The 12,550-nt window shown below is 45.3% G+C and overlaps 1 pseudogene; it reads left to right on the top strand.

Annotated features, from left to right (window-relative positions):
- The first annotated feature begins 7 nt into the window (after positions 1-7).
- On the top strand, positions 8-679 carry LOC115292201 (annotated as a pseudogene).
- Positions 680-12,550: the final 11,871 nt, after the last annotated feature.

The following is a 12,550-nucleotide window of genomic DNA, read 5'->3' on the forward strand; positions in this document are numbered from 1 at the left end:
AGTTAGCTGGAATTGTGGCGAGTGGAGGTCCTAGTACACCGCCGTCATGTCTATTATGTCCTATAACGGAGGGGCCGTCATGGCCATGAAGGGGAAGAACTGTGTGGCCATCGCTGCCGACAGGCGCTTCGGGATCCAGGCTGAGATGGTGACCACGAACTTCCAGAAGATCTTTCCCATGGGCGATCGACTGTACATAGGCCTGGCCGGACTGGCCACCGATGTCCAGACTGTTGCCCAGCGCCTCAAGTTCCGGCTGAACCTGTATGAGCTGAAGGAAGGCCGGCAGATCAAGCCTTACACCCTCATGAGCATGGTGGCCAACCTCTTGTATGAGAAACGGTTCGGCCCCTACTACACAGAGCCAGTGATCGCCGGGCTGGACCCGAAGACCTTTAAGCCCTTCATTTGCTCCCTAGACCTCATCGGCTGCCCCATGGTCACTGACGACTTTGTGGTCAGTGGCACGTGCTCCGAGCAGATGTACGGGATGTGCGAGTCCCTCTGGGAGCCCAACACGGACCCAGAGCACCTGTTTGAAACCATCTCCCAAGCCATGTTGAGCGCCGTGGACCGGGATGCAGTGTCTGGCATGGGAGTCATTGTCCACGTCATCGAGAAGGACAAAATTACCACCAGGACACTGAAGGCCCGCATGGACTAACCCTCTGTTCTCAGAGCCCACTTTTGTGTTTTTCTTTCTTTCTTTTTTTTTTTTTAAATAAAATAGTTTTTCTTTCAGGCAGTCCAGCTTTGTAAATAGTGAAGATCAGCTCATTTTAGAGAAAACCACTTCAGCATTCTTACTGAGGGCTGGCTGCATAGTTCCAACTAAATTAGTCATAAAACTTATCTTTGGCAAGGAAAGACTTCCAGTCCAGTTGTATTCTCTGTGCTGTGAAAAGAATAATGCAGAATTTGGCGTTAATAGATGAAACTGACGAATGTTACAAGCATGAATGAGTGTGTATGTGTGTGGTGTGTGTGTGATAGAGATAAATTTGCTTCACACCACTTATATGCAGAAAATATTGTTTTATTTTCCTAACTCAAATCACATCCGCCCCCCAGTCTCCACTGACCAGAATGATAGGATACACAGTGTCCACCATTTTTATTGTCTCAAGGCCATGCAGGAGTCCTACCTGGGGTGTTTATCAGTCCAGAGGATTTGAGGAAGTAGCTCTGTCCTTGAGTCCACCCAGCCAGGTGTCCAGTGCCCAGCCTCTACCTGTCCATGTCAAAGGTCAGTGGCTCTGATGCCCAGGTGGGGCAGAAGGACCTTGTACCAGGCCCCCAAATGGACACATCTAATATTCTGCCATCTTGAAATCAGGCTCCCAAGGAATGCTGGGTGCAAGAGGGCTTGGTCACTGCTAACTCCAGTGGCCTCAGTGCTCCTCCCTTCTCTCAGAGTGGAGGACTCTCCCTTACCCATTTCCCATCCCCCTCCCTCCCCCAGCCAATGACTCCCATGCCAGTTTCCTCTGGTCTCTGGAAACTTCCTCCTCCATAGGAGCTAGTAAAGGAGGCTTTTTGGTTCTTCCTTAGTAAATCCACAGCAGGAAAAGAAAGCTGAGACAGGAATTAGTTTCTTTATTAATAACTGTGTATGCGAGTTTGTATTTATATTTATGTAAGATAAGTTAAAAAAAAAACCAACAACAAAATCCAACCAAGTACCTTTGAAGATCTTATTGGCTTTTTCAAGAGACTCGTGGGTGGGGCAGCACCCTACCTAGCAAGGGGAGGGGAGCTCCTGAGGCTTACTAAATGGAAGGTTTTTATAGGAAGGAGGGTGGGGCAAGGAGGTCCTAAGCAAAAGAAAAGAAAGGGTTTAGGCAGCTCACTGTCCCCTAGGGGAAACAACAGGGGGAGCTATCATGCGCCTCATCTTCTTTTGGGATGGAGAAGCCCATGTGACAAGATGACCTCATTGATGGCAACCAGAAAATTCCTGACTACATTCCTGGAGGAGTTTAAAAGTGCAATTAGGTTGGCTAGGAAGCCCTGGATTGGTGGTTTGGTCTAAGTGATGCTGAGAGAGGACTTTAACTGCTTCCATCTTTACCTCAGTCAGTTCTTCATAACTGATTAAGTTTTTTCCAGCTTATCTCTTAAGTTAGACAAAGGACTCCGTGGGCAAAGGATCCTGTGATAGGGACAAAACTACCCCTCAAGCAATAAGGACCGCCAGTGCCAGCAAGCCCCACGTGATTGACCCCAAGACAAGGATGATCCATGTGACCTTCACTGCCCACCTGCACGTACTCACTGACATTTGTCCCACATTTTCCTTATATAAACCTGGAAGTATTTTCAGCACTTGGGAGACAGTCTCTGAGACACTAGTCCACTGTCTTTCCCATGTTGGCCTCACAAATATACATTCCCTTCTAGCTTCAGCACCAATCGCCTCTTTGCCTTTGGTGAGTGAGTGGCCGAACCTTCTGTTTGGGACCATCTCCCCACTCCCCGAGCCAGGTGTTCCTGCACCGTTGGGCCCTGGTTAGGATGCCATCTTGGACCTGTGATTTTCTTTCTAAAAGATCCACAAGGTAAAGACTCATGTTGGTCTCATTCACTGTTGTATCCCTTGCACTCAGCCTGAGACAGTGTAGGTGACTGGACATTCATGAATGAATGAGTGAATATTGTTGAAAAAACAAAAACTACAGGCCAAGATGGAGTCACTTACCCCCAGGACAGCAAACCAAGCCTTAACTCCACTTTTAACCCTCCAGGAGTGGGAATTTTAAACCAATCAATTTGAAATTTTCTTTTCAGTACTGATGAAATAATCTGTCACATGGGCTCTCTCCATCCCCCAAAGGAAAATGAGGTAATCTACCTAAGACCCCCCCTTCCTTTCCCTTAGGGGAAGATGACTTTGCCTGAAACAATCCTTTCTTTTATTTTGCTCTTAACTCTTTGCCCCACCTTCTTTCCCATAAAAACCTTCTATTTTGTACAAGCCTCAGGACTTCCCCTCTACTTGCTCTATGGGGTGCTGCCCGATTCGTGAATCACTGGGAAAAGCCAATTAGATCTTCAAATGTACTTGGTTCAATTTTGTTTTTTAACAATAGGAAATGGCCAGAAGGACACACACCACACCAGAATTGTTGATGTTTGGGAAATGGAGTTCTGCAGAGCACTGTCGTTACTATTTATATGTCCTGTATTGTTTGCATTGCATAAAATCGTGTTGAGTGGCTGTCATGTTTACATAGTTTGTATCAGTAAACTTTTCAGAGCAAGTAAGAAGCACATGTAGTGGTTTTATTTTTATTTTTATTTTATTAATTAAATAGTTTATTACCAAGTTGGTTTCCATACCACACCCAGTGCTCTTCCCCACAAGTGCCCCTCTCCATGGCCATCATGTAAAGGTTTTATTTTGATGGTGTCCTAAGAGGGCAGCACTTTCGCAGCCATGGTTCGCATTCGGTAGGGTTACACTGCCTGCCGGGTGAGAAAAATGTTGATGATTATATTAGGCCAGATTCAGAAAGGTCATAATATCCCTGGACATGAGACTCTCGGCTGAGTGGGTAACTGGTTTTTCAGAACATGACTTAATCTTTTCTGAATGTGATGAGACAACTTCTTAAGCATTTTGTCAGGAACAAATGACACTCCCAGGAGATGCGAATTCTATCAATATGAACTATTGTAGACCAGGTTGAGAACAATTATTCTTTTACATTTGTGAGGCTTTAGACACCTGTGAGAGTCAGGAGGAGAAAGAAAAAGAATATGAGAACTAAAATCGACACAAATCCAAGGATCCTCCCAGGAGGCTAACGGGCTTAGTCATGAAGCATTTTATTTCCTCTTTGCTCAGGAGACTACAGTGGGGGAAGATCTTTGGTTTCTCTGGACCCCCCAGAGCAAAACGCTGCTGGAGAACCAGGAACAGAACTGCAGCTAATCGGACCTGGAAGGACACAGAGCAGTAGCTCTCCACCCTTCCCCCCAGTACTCACTGGACTTACCAGAGGAACTTTCTCAGAGTATCAGGACTAGCTTAGACCAGTAAAATCAGGATCTCTGGGTGAGTCCAATAACCTATATATTTTTAACATCAGTGGTTTTCCAACTCCAGCATGTGCCAAACTCATGTGTAGGGCTTTTCAAACAAGGGGTTACCTGGGTGGCTCAGTCAGTTAACCACCCAACTTCGGCTCAGGTCATGATCTCACCGTTCATGGGTTCAAGCCCTGCGTTAAGCTCTGTGCTGACAGCTCAAGGCCCAGAGCCTGCTTCAGATTCTGTCTCCTTCTCTCTCTCTGCCTTTTCCCCACTCACATTCTCTCTTTCTCTCAAAAATAAATATGAAAAAAAACCCAAAAACACAGGTTGCTGGGCCACTCCCAGGATTTCTGATTCATGGGTCCAGGGTGGGCCCTGAGAACTGACACTCTAATAACGTTTGCAGGTGATCCTGATTAGAAGATTCTAATAGTCATGCAAAGTCAAGAACTGGCATTGAGCATCCTTCTCTATTTGGCTTCCACATCAAGTGTCATCTTGGCACTTGTTAAAACTATAGACCCTGACATAACTAAATCAAGGTGGGTCAAGACATTCTTTGCTTATACCATGAGGAATCTTTACTGAAATTGAACTGGACCACCCAAAGAACAAAAAAGAAAAGTTTACCCCACAGTTGCTCATGACCATATATTGCACATAGGATGTTTACTCAGAGGCAAAGTCACAGACAGGAGGAGAGTGTGGTCCAGACAGAATTAGGGGAGGCTAGGGCAAGTGGATGTTTGTGGGCCACAGGCTGCATGGCCTGGCCAAAGGGAAACATAAAGTTTCCATAAATTCACCAAGTGAGCTGAGATTCTTTGTTGGTGTTCCCCATCATTTTGAGAGCAATGGTTATTGGCAGAGCAAGCAGGGCCAGGACAAGGGGAGGTGGGCAAGACACCTGTCTTAGGCGGAACACTGAACTGAGTGCCAAAAATAAAATTTAAACAAATAATTATCTTTACATTTTTAATTTTTAAATTAAATGGACTCACAGGAATTTCCAAACAATGATATTCCCATGAGTGCAAAAAAGTGATTTCATTTTTTAAAAATTTTTAAATATTTATTTTTTTGAGAGAGAGACAGAGTGTGAACAGGGGAGGAGAAGAGAGAAGGAGACACAGAATCCAAAGCAGGTTTCAGGCTCTGAGCTGTCAACACAGAGCCTGATGTGGGGCTTGAACTCATGAACCATGAGATCATGACCTGAGCCAAAGTCAGATGCTCAACCAACTGAGCCCCCCAGGTGCCCCCAAAATAGTGATTTTATTAAAGCACAGGGACAGGACCTGTGGGGTTGTGAAGAGTGATGCTGATACATTGCGTAGTTAGGGGAGGTAAAGTCAAGAGAAAGTTTCTTAAAGGGATATCCGTATGCTAAAGAGAATGTACAAATTACTGGAAACCTAGCTATTGTCCAGCTAAGGTTGTCTTTCCTTCTAACAAACATTATCATTAAGATAGTAGGGAGTTCCTGGAGACTAGGCTATTGATAAGATATTTGTAAACTGATGGAGACTCTATCAGATAGAATCTAACAGACTCTAACCATTTGTTTTCTGTCCTTCCCTTTGTTCTTGGGCAGCCGGAAGTGCCTGAGGAATGTCACACAAATCCCACCCTGGGAGGAGGGGCAGTTATGCTAGCTTGTACTTGGCCCTCATCTTGCCTTATGGTCCCTCATCAAAAATATTACTGCTTATAGATGGCCACTTTTAACCTATATTCACGTGTGTGTGTTTATGTATAGCTGAATGCAATTTAAATGAGTAATATATTTATTTTTAATTTCTGAGAGAGAGAGAGAGTAAGCCAGGGAGGGAGAGGGAGAGAGAGAGGGAGAGAGAAATCCAAGCAGGCTCCATGCTGTCCATGCAGAGGCCACTGTGGGGCTTGAACTCACAAACTGTGAGATCACGACCTGAGTCAAAACCAAGGGTCTGGCACTTAGCCAACTGAGCTACCCCGGCACCCCGTTAGAGGAGTACATTTTAATGCAAAAATTCTAAAGCTCAAAATCATTGAAAAACATCCATGATGAGCAAAATATCAAATTTTATATAAAGACAGGATCAGTAAAAGCTCTGCTCACCACATTGGAGCCTGGGGCAAAGCAAATATTAGTAACATTTTGTTCATCGTGGATTTTTCCATGAATTTTTTTTTTTTAATAAATTGCATTAAAACATGATTTATCTTGCCCGCTGAGTTTTGGGGGACCCCTTAGATTTTGCGTCCGAGGCTGTACGTCACGCTCCTAACCCTGCAGCCCAGCCTCTAGCGAGCATGCACAATGACCGAGCCCTGTGCAGGGCTCGCTGAACACGGGAGAGGAGGAAGAGTCGCTTCCTGCTGCTCTCCTCTACCTCCATCTGCTCTGCTTTTGGGGCTGAGTCAGGTGGCACTGGCACTTTGATTCAGCACTAATTAGGTGCCGCAAGGCACAGGGCTTGCTTCTCGGGGCCAGACGGCTCTCAGCAGTCAGCGGCTCCGGCTCTTCCCTCTAACCTCCCAGCCTCCCCCAGAGCAGCGCACAGCCTTGCACCCAGCTAAGCCAGCCCTATCCCCTCACCTCTCCTCCACCCTCCTCTTCCCTGCCGGTAACCAAAATCACAGACCCTCCCCTAAGAGCAGTCTCCCATCCTGGCTAACATGGGGGTGGGAGTACAGAGTGTGGTCTCACTTTGAGCGAAGGCTGAAGCTGTGACCAACGTGTTGGGCGGAGCTTTCTCATTTCTGAGACCTATAGTGACCAGGGTCAGCAGAGAAGTCAGGGGTCTGCCCCATTTCCCCTCCAAGGCCAAGGACAATTACCCTCAAAGAATACACTTAAAAGGACATTGGGGGAGAAAACCAAGTTTTTTGGGAGCACATCCCATGTGTCAGCAGTAAACAAAAGATTTCAATGTAATGATGTTAAGAGCTAAATACTGAAGAATAAGTACATTAAAAAGTAGTTCTCAGGGCGCCTGGATGACTCGGTTAAGTGTCCAACTCTTGGTTTCAGTTCAGGTCATGATCTCACAGGGGCTCTGTGCTGACTGCTTGGGATTCTCTCTCTCCCTCTCTCTCTGCCCCTCCCCACGCATGCTGTCTCTGCCTCTCTCAAAATAAATTAATTAGCTTAAAAAAAAACCCAGCTCTCAGGCCACCTAGGTGGCTCAGTCGGCTAAGCATCCGACTTTGGTTCAGGTCATGATTTCATGGTTTGTGGGTTTGAGTCCCACATCAGCCTCTGGGCTGACAGCTCAGAGCCTGGAGCCTGCTTCAGATTCTGTGTCTCCCACTCTGCCCCTCCCTCACTCATGCTCTGTCTCTTTCAAAAAAATTAATTAATTAAAAAAAACAATTCTCATTCATCATAAGGCATTTACGGAGTGTTTGGTGTGGGAAAAGCACTATCTGGCACTACGAATATTTATATCATGTAGTTGTGACTCGCGGGGCTGGCACCCTAAAGAAGGAAGACCACCACAAACAGAAATGGCTCCGACACTGGCTTGACCCGGCCAGCTGTCCATCAGGCGTCACACCTGCTGCTGAGGAAAGCGCTGGCAGCAAGTTTGTGCTCTGACAGGGCGTGGAGTGCAGCCAGGGAAGGGCTCATGCTTCTGTCGGCTATTTATTGGGACACAATTTATTTTTAAATCCGAACGACACAGAACGTGGGGAGGAATCATAAAGGGAAGAATTGAAACTGATGGAGTCACTGTCTTCCCACAGGAGTGTGGCTAAGTCTCTTAACCAACATTCATCCGGTAGAAGCCAGAAAGAGGCTTGTTCTCCAGGCATCTTGGCCTGACCCCGGACCAACACGAGAGGATGTGAGCAGGACACCCCCAGAAGTCTCAGTGAATTCAAAAAGATGAGTCAGCCCGAAGTCCTCGAAAAGGAGGGCAAAACCTCAGCTCTGTGCAGGGAGAAAGTGCCATAATCGGCCACTAGGAGGATCGTGGTGGCTTTGGCAGGTAGAACCACATAAAATCGGCTGGGCTTCCGGAACAGAAACCACAGGCCATTTACACCAGACAGACTCACCTTGCCCCGTGTATTCGTTTCCTGTGGCTGCTGTAATAAATGGCCACAGACTAGGTGGCTTAACAACACATTGTCTCACAGCTCTGGAGGCCAGAAGTCAGAAACCCAAGTGTTAGCAGGGCGGTTCCTCCACCAGGGGAGGCTTCGTCCTTTCTCTTCCAGTTTCTGGTGGTTTCAGGTATTCCCTGGCTTGTAGCTGCGTCCCTCACATCTGCATCTGATTCTCTTCCATCTCTCTGTGTGATCTCTCCTCTTCTTACCAAGACACAAACTGGAGGGGGCACCTGGGTGGCTCAGTCAGTTAAGCAGCCAACATCTCACGGTGTGTGGGTTCGAGCCCCACATTGGGTCCCAACAGCTTAGAGCCTGGAGCCTGCTTTGGATTCTGTGTCTCCCTCTCTCTGTCCTTCCCCCACTTGTGTGTGCTCTCTCTCCTTCCCTTCCCCTCCCTCTCTTTCGTTCTCTCTCTCTCAAAAATAAATAAATAAACTTTAAAAAAGGAAAGACACAAAGTCTGGATTTAGGGCCTATTCTAATCCAGTATGACCTCATTTTAACTTAACTAATCCCATCTGCAAAGACTCCTTTTCCCAACAAGGTCATGTCCTGAGGTTTTGGGTGGACAGGAATTTATTTACCCTGATTACACATTCTCAGAACAACGTTCTGATTTTGTTTTCTAGAGCCGACCACATTGGTCTATCAGTTGGTAGTTATGTTTCCTGATATAAAAATTAAGTATCATTCTGGTTTTACTCTCTAGATGCATTTTACCCCAGATACTCTGGAGTTTCTCAGATGGAAACTTCTACTGACTGCATATGTTTTCCCCTGGTGGCATTAACGAGAGCATCTTGAAGATAAGTAAGACATGTATCCTAGCTCCTAGCTCAGCACCAGGTACATAGTAACTGCTCAATGACTTTGTGGAATAAATAAATTAAAATAGTTAAGATTTTTGGGGTGCCTGGGTGACTCAGTCAGTTAAGCAGCTGACTCTTGATTTCAGCTTAGGTCATGGTCTCGAAGTTCGTGGCTTCGAGCCCTGCACTGGGCGCTATGCTCACAGCATGGAGTCTGCTTCAGATCCTCTGTCTCTATGTCTGCATCTCCCCCACTCATGCTCTCTCTCTCAAAAAAAAATAAATGTTACAAAAAATAACAGTTAACATTTTTCTGAGCACTGTACTCAAAGGTAACACACACGAATGACCAGGCTTGATGATAACAGCAGCACTTTGACATAAGTATTCATTTCCAAATCGTTCTGAAAATAGGGACACTGAACTTACAATGCCAAGGGTCTTGCCAACAGAGCTCACGTCTCAAGTCCAGGAGTGACTAACGAGGCAAGTATAGGACAATTGCTCTCAGCCTAAGCAATTCTGCTCACACAAACAAAATTCATTTCTAAAACAGAGGGCTGAAGCCCTTGACCTTGGGAATCCCACAGACAGACAGCATCTGTGAGGCCACCAGAGACCAAGCTCTGTTTAATCTCCCCAAAACTACTACACCACTTTCTGAAGCTGAGTCGGCTAGGAACATTCTCTGAATTTCCTTCCTCTCAACATTTCTCTGTAGATTCTCTTAAATTACCTTTTCTTTTCCCCACAAGAAAAATCCTCCTCCTCTCAATGTCTCTTGATCCTTTATACCTCCTCTATCTTGCTCCATTGAATTACCCCCTCTTCCCCCCATCTTCAGTTTCTCCCTCCCCCCAGCCCACAAACATGCTCAAATCTTCCCATCCTAAAAAAGACTCTTTCCTTGATTCTGCACCTCTCTCAAGACACCATTGTTTTTTCACTTTTCCTGACAAGAGAGTCTTTGTAGCTTCTATAAAAGCAAAAGGCTGCCAGGTCCGAGACCTCATCCATGTGGAGGGAGAAGGGACCTGGCAGAAGGAGCGCAGAGAAAGAACACCCAGAGGGCACGGACACTCACTTACTCCCTTCTCACTCCACCCATATGTGGCTTTGACCCTGACCTCTTTTTATATTCTTCCTCAGTGTGTCAAGGGCGTCCTAGAAGGTAACATTTACCACCCACTCACTCTTTTAGAGTCTGGCCTCTGCCCACACCAATCTCTCACTGGTGTCATTAGTAGTCTCCTAACATCAGCACAGGCTTGTTGGAACCATTATGCTGTTCTGCTTCTCCAAGTAATTCATGGTTTGGTAGGGAAGAGACACTGCATTGGTCGAAAGTTCATGTCATTGCAAGTCATAGAGTACTCAACTGAACAGTGTCTCCACTGTAAGAACATTTCTTATTTTCTCAACAAGCCCAGAGGTAGGCTGTTTAGGGTTTGCTAATCAGTTCAGCAATGTCATCAAGGACCCAGGGACTTTCAAGCATCTTCAATATATTGATGTTTTGTTCTCATGTTTGTTTGCTACTAGTCACAAAATGGCTGCAGCTGCTCCATGTGTCATCCTCTCATACTGTATTCAAAAGCAGGAAGCAGCAAGGAAGGAAGTTAGCAGAAAAAGAACATTCCTTTCACCAGGAAGAAAAACATTTTCATTAGCCAGAACTAAGACATGGATACTGGTCTCAGCTTTCTTTTTTTTTTCTGCCCTCCTAAATACGACCATTTCTCTGAGTCCTTCAGACAAACTGAAAATGTCTTCTGTGTATCCACTACATCTCTTGTGTACCTTGATTACAGAACTTAATGCTTCCACATCTTTGTTGAAGTGCCTTTCCTCCTCGATAAACCTCACCTTCCTTCCCCAGATTCCAATACCTCATATGTACTTACCCTATATATTTTTCAGTGAGGAGTGAAAGAAGGAAGGAGGGAAGGAAGGAGGGAAGGAAGGAAGGAAGGAAGGAAGGAAGGAAGGAAGGAAGGAAGGAAGGAAGGAGGGAGGGAAGGGAAGGAAAGAAACCTCTATCCAAGTCCTGGTCTTTTCCTTTTCTGCCCATACTTTTTCTGCTGGTGAGGTCAGCCACAGCGTCAGCCCTGATATGTCTCCCAGGCAGGAGTCCTGCATTTTCAACTCCTGCTGGGACTGGGAATCTCAAATCCAACACACATAAGATGGAACTTGGCTTTCCACCAAAAATAAGTTTTCTGAAACAGGGTAATATTTTTGGAAATACGTCACTTGCTTTTCACTATTACAATCCTGTATGTGGTTTCAGAGCATCCGTTTGCCTCTGGGAAGGTTAGGATTGTTGTAGCAGGAATGTAAAGAGGAGGATAATATTCAATTTTCCCTATCCAGAGTGGGCTTTCAAAGACAATTGTCTATTATGGAAAATTCCAGACATCTGCAAAAGTAAACAGGAGGGCATAACGATTCTTTGTGTACTCACGACCCAGCTTCACGTTATCAACCCATGACTAACCATGTTTCAACTATACCCCACCCACAGCGCCCCCAATCCTTAAATATCCAACTAGTATTCAAATTTCCCTGATTGCTCTTAATTGTTTTACAGTTTGACTCATGACCCAATTAAAATTCACACATTACAGTTGGTTCATAAGTCTCCTATTCTAAAAAATCTGTTGGTTCCCTCTCCTCACATTTTCCCCTTTGGTTTATTTGTTGAAGAAACCTAAAGACTCTGGTTTTGCTGATCATACCTGGAAGGGGTGATTTAACATGCTCTTGGGTCCTCTGAATGTGTCCGAGTTTGTGGTTAAATCTAGGGCTTGTTCAGATTCAGACGGGACTCTGGCAAAGAGGTATACTCTGTTAGTATGGGAGCAGGTGTTGGGAATCATCGCCTGGAGCAATTAATTAGGTTTATGAAATTATGCTACAATCTGGGAACAAGGTGTACTTACTTTTCATGGAATGATCATTGTTTCTAGATCTTTTTAGTAGATTCCACAAAGAGATGCCTGAGTGAGTCTGTCAGTTAAGTGACCAACTTTGGCTCATGTCATTATCTCAAGGTTTTGTGAGTCCAAGCTCCATGTCAGATTTCATGATGACAGCACAGAACCTGCTTGAGATTCTCTCTTTTCCCTCTCTCTCTGCCCCTCCCTCATTCATGCTCTCTCAAAATACCTAGACTTAAAAAAAAAAAGACCCAGAACTGGGCCCACAAATATATGGCCAATTAATTTTTGACAAAGCAGGAAAGAGTATCCGATGGAAAAAAGACTGCCTCTTTAGCAGGTGGTGCTGGGAGAGCTGGACAGGAACATGCAGAAGAATGAAACTAGACCACTTTCTTACACCATACACAAAAATTAACTCAAAATGGCTGAAGGACCTGAATGTGAAACAGGAAACCATCAAAACCCTGGAGGAGAAAGTAGGAAACAACCTCCTTGACCTCAACCGCAGCAATTTCCTACTGGACACATCTCCAAAGGCAAGAGAAATGAAAGCAAAACTGAACTCTTGGGACCTCGTCAAGATAAAAAGCTTCTGCACTGCAAAGCAAATAATCAAGAAAACTAATAGGCAACCAACAGAATGGGAAAAGATAGTTGCAAATT

This window comes from Suricata suricatta, chromosome 1 (genome assembly GCF_006229205.1).
Source record: "Suricata suricatta isolate VVHF042 chromosome 1, meerkat_22Aug2017_6uvM2_HiC, whole genome shotgun sequence".
Lineage (NCBI taxonomy): Eukaryota > Metazoa > Chordata > Mammalia > Carnivora > Herpestidae > Suricata > Suricata suricatta.